Source organism: Nothobranchius furzeri, chromosome 2 (genome assembly GCF_043380555.1).
Source record: "Nothobranchius furzeri strain GRZ-AD chromosome 2, NfurGRZ-RIMD1, whole genome shotgun sequence".
NCBI classification, from domain to species: Eukaryota; Metazoa; Chordata; class Actinopteri; order Cyprinodontiformes; family Nothobranchiidae; genus Nothobranchius; species Nothobranchius furzeri.
In genome coordinates, this window is record NC_091742.1 from 44,831,259 (window position 1) to 44,836,386 (window position 5,128).

Genomic DNA, 5,128 nt, shown 5'->3' on the forward strand with positions numbered 1-5,128 from the left:
CATTTTTCCCTGTAAAGCCGGACGTACACTGTGCGACTTTTTCACTCGCAGCACTCAGCTTCAGCTCAAACTGTACGACTTCCCCGCAGAGCAGATCTCACGAGTCATGCGCTCACACTGTACGACCCAGTTCTCGCATGCGACCTGACTGCTCACACTGTACGTCTGGTAGCAACATGTCGGCCCTAAAAATGTGCTAAAAATAGCTGTTTTTACTCAACACGTTAGACTTTTTTGTCTTGTTTTGCCTGTTGTCCTTCGGGAGTGCTGCAGGAGGACACACAGGGATTTATGGGGGTTGGATGAGGAAAACGAAATAAAGAAAGTAAATCTGTGTTTTGTGATCAGTTTAATTTGACATGAACACGACAAACACGCTTTCTTGACAATCTTTGTGAGTAAAAAAAACGTGTTGAAACAAAAACGAACAGCGTGTGTTATTAGGGAAATAGCGAGCGACCAGCGTTGATGCAAGATTGCGCATGCGCCGTGAGCGGTTCTGATACTTTTTGGGTCGCAGCTGCTCGCAGCGCCGCTTCAACAGTGCGATACCCTCACGAGGGACGAGCGAAATATTAAACACACCAGAGTGCGACCTCACGACTGCTGATCGGCGGCTGGTCACGTGGTGTTAATCGCCTCTCGTAACCCCCTGTACACTACACGACCGCTCGGCGCAAAACTCGCCCCGATGTCGTGGCTTCTCGCACGACTGGAAAATCGGCTCAAAAATGTGAAAAAGTCGCACAGTGTACGCCCGGCTGTGACAGTCTCTCCCATTTCAATCCCAGAGTGTCCATGCACGCATTTACCTCTGTAAAAAGATCACTCCCTGTCGTTGTCCCTCTCATCGACCGCATTGCTGCCCGCTCCTCTGTGAGCTTGAAGTCCGTTATCCCCCGGACAAATACGAGCAGCTGGGCTGTGTCCCGGACATCACAGCTCCCGTCTAATGAGAAAAAGTCAAAACTTGCCACTTCACGTTGCAGCTGAAGCTCCAGGTTCCCCGCAATGTCCTCGATCCTCCTGGTCACGGTTCGCTGTTTTTAGCTATTTTGTGGGATATCACAAAGCTGGTCCTGGTTGCTGCATCCCTGGATGTGTGAAGCTTAGTAAAACAGCCTTGCTGCTTTTGCAACTTTGCTAGCAAAGCTTCGGATGTCCGTGCCCTCTCAGCATCAGACAAGTTCTTGTATTTTTCCGAGTGTTTCTTGTCGTAATGCCGACTCAAATTGTAGTCCTTAAACACGGCAATCTCCTCCCCGCAAACCAAACACACGGTTTTACCTCCGACTTCAGTAAAAAAAAATACTTAGCAGTCCAATTTTTGTTGAAAATCCTGCATTCGGCATCTTTCTTTTTTTTTTTTTTTTTTTTTTTGCATGAGCGGACATTTCTCAGGCTACAATCACCATGTCAACCGCGGGTACTTGTTGCTATACGTATTGCGTCATTGTGCACGTAAAATACAACTTCAAAATAAAAGCAATGCAGCCTTAGCCCATGCATGAGGTAAAATGAGAAAATACATTTATTTTGTAATTTCCAATTAACCTTACGCGGGCCGGTCAAAGTCAACCAAAGGGCCGGATGTGGCCCGCGGGCCGTAAAATGCCCAGGTCTGTTCTAATGAATGCTAGTTAAACTTGCATTGTTGTGGAGATTCACTGAAAAACAAGTTTATTTTTAGATACGATTGTCTGTGTTGAGTTTCACATGCTGAGCCTACAATAGTCTTCTACCCCCCACTGCCTGCAAACAGAGGCGGATTTAGCAATTTGGGGGCCCAAGGCGAACACAGACATGGGGCCCCTTGCACAAAATTTTCAACAATCTTACCTTTAACTGGATTTGCGAAACTCTCCCCTCTTCTGACATGAGTTAATTTGACTTTTTATTAGTCCTCTTCTTTTTTTCCTGTATTTCCCTCCTTTTGAGCGCTTTCAATATTTGCTCTGCTTTCTTCTTCCTGTCAGTGCTCCTGTGCTTTAGCCTTAGTTTTTTTTTTCTATTTTCCATTTTGGTCTATGTTTTCCTCCCTTTAAACATTTTCCATTGTCTTTCCTTTCTGCTTCCTTTTGATGTTTACATCGAGAGACGACGTCACTTTCAGAAGTGAAAATAAAAGCTTTTATGAAGCACGCTGCTTCTTTCTCTTATTGGAGCCACTAGAATAACTCCATTTCATGCTTAGTTTTGACTATCGCTTTGAGTTCGTTACGAATGCTCCCGCCTCTCTTCTTCTTATTATTTGTGGTTCTATGGCACTTGGCAAACAACAATTTGGTGCATTACTGCCACCAACTGGATTGGAGTGGAATGACTACCAATCACTTCCTGTTTGTGCATCGCCGTCTTAATAACTCTCTTATGACCATAATTATAACAGGGCCGCCTGGTATGTTTTAATCTTATGGCTGTAAAATTGTAATAAAAAGTGCAAAGTGTGTGTAACTCTCTCCGTTTTTCAGAACAACCTCAGCTTTTAGTGTATGGTTTGAATTTAGAATTTATTTCTATTAAAGCCTTTAAAAAATCAGTTTAAAAGTGAAAAAAGCCAAAAACGGATTTGAATTTTTTACATTTATTACTGAACAGGAACTTCAAAATGACTTGGGCAAACAATTTGGAATGAACAATTTAAACTTTGAACTGTAATGCATCTATTCTTAAAAAAGTTTGAACCTTGGTATCTTTTTTAGCAGATTTAAGACCATTTATTTTTGTAAACTTTCAGACGTTTTTATTTGATGTGGTAAACCTTGAAGCAGTTTCTCTCCAGCTGCAGGCAGAGTCACACCTCACACTGCTATGGGGTGCTTCTCTGGCACACCGTGCACTGCTATACCAAAAACTTTTGTTTTAGCAAAAATAAGTATTTATGGTAAAAAGATAAATAATGCTGGAATGAAGCTGAATCTTACAATTAGCAAATAGTTGAGGGTTGTTCAAATAAAAAAATAAAGACTGAACAAACGTTCATATCCTGGTTCACCGGAGATCTGTCCTTCTTCGTGGTCACTGTCTTCAGATATAAGCCTTCTGGGACTCCTAATAGATCGTGTTGATTTTCTTTGAGGCATTTCCATAATTTCATGCTGGTTTTTATGCTACTTAGCTTCCCCGTTCCGTTATCCGCTTTCACCGCGGCGCTGCGCTCCGTTTCAATCAGGCTGTACAGCACGATTTCCCTTGTAGCGATATTTTCCCTAACTCTGATTGCTTCATTCTGTAGATCGTTGGAAAGCTGCTTTTATGTACTTTTAGGAACCGCTGCAATTTTATGAATCTGATCAGCCATTCAAATGTTATAAAACGGAGCATTTTGGATGACAAACTCAGCACGCCTCTGAATCTGTGTTGTGATTCGTTGCGCTCAAGACAGGGAATGCTGGTGGCTACCGTAATGTATTGTATATGCACGGAAAGCCCCATTTTTAATATTTTCAGCACTTTTGGAATTTTAATTATATCTTGAACGGTCAGGAATTATGGCAATGAGAAGCATGTCCAATCCCATCTGTGGCCACAGGTTGGTAATAAGAATATTGTGGCATTAACAGAGGGGTGCCGGCGGTCAGGGCTAGGGGGCCCCTCAACACAAGGGGGCCCCAGGCGGCCGCCTACCTATGCCTAATGGTAAAACCGCCTCTGCCTGCAAAATAAAGTAGATGGGAAAATGGTCAGGCCAGTCTGGTGGTCTACATCATGCTGTAAAGTTCACATTCATGGACTCAGCCATCTTGGCTTGCAGCCACAGATGATTGTGTTGGTGAAGGTTTGCTGCAAAGCAAAAAGATTCAAGTCTTTCAAAGGAGGTGATTCTTTTCTACACTTACTGTGGGGAGAACATGCAATCACTGCAAAGAAAAGCTGGAGCCGGATTTCGACCTGTGACCTTAATTTTGCAAGGCTACCAACTGTGCCACCACACAGTCCAAGGTAACAAAAATGACACCTGAAGATAATTTTTTTCCCCTGAAACCTCAAAATGACCAAAAACACACACCACATGCCAGACATGACTCAGTCCCATTTCATTCACCAAAATGCTGAAACAGGGTGCTCATTGTTAAAGCCTTTCTCAAGCATTTAAATGCCTGTCATGCCAGACGGCCTCAAGGCTGGATTGATCCTCTTGGGTGCATTAACCTATCAGTGTGGTAGGTGCTGTGCATTATGATTACGTACAACAACAACATCCACATTCCTTACGCAGAGGTCAGAGGAGAAGCTCCAGTAAACCACAAAGAGCAACAAGAGGCTGAGTCCTGGCATCAATATTAATGAGACAAAGGTCATACGGTGCTGGACCTGTCCAGAACGTACCCTGATTAAATGTGGCCAGTAGTCACAGAAGCTATACAACCAGAAGCACATCTAGACTGTGTGTGTGTGTGTGTGTGTGTGTGTGTGTGTGTGTGTGTGTGTGTGTGTGTGTGTGTCCAAGGTATTGATCCGGACACAGATAGTTACAAGAGTAGGGCGAGTGGACAGGGAAGTGGCCAGCAGCAGAGGTGCAGCATAATTAGAGTGCAGGACGGGGCTTCTCCGTGGTGCTGGCGGGCTCCTTGCCACACTTTGCATTGACTTTCAACCAGAGGAGGAAGGTCAGCAACAAGGTGTTTAGAGCAATCTTCACAAATTGTTGGACTGAGGCTTGATAATCTTCAAGGCTTTAATGGATCTCAGGTCTGTTTACCAAGTGAGTGCACCTCACAAAGTCGTCTGGCAATTGTTTTACCCTCTAACATAATAACAGAACTGGAATTGGCTTTTTGATCAATGACATCAGTGGTTAAGCTGAAATATTCAATAAGCACAACAACCTTGAGCCTGTTAGCATTTGTGTGTGTGTGTGTGTGTGTGTGTGTGTGTGTGTGTGTGTGTGTGTGTGTGTGTGTGTGTGTGTGTGTGTGTGTGTGTGTGTGCATAATAGTTTTATTCAGGATGTATTTGTTTGAATTTTGTCCTCAGCGTCTCATTAAAGTGTTTTCTGTTAGCGGACTGACCCGTGGAACGTTTGTGGGTAAACACTGACACCACAGAGTGCTGAGCTGACAGGATTTGGTGGTGCATGTTTATCTCAAACTACCCAGCCATCCAGACAGTTTTTTCATCTAAAGTC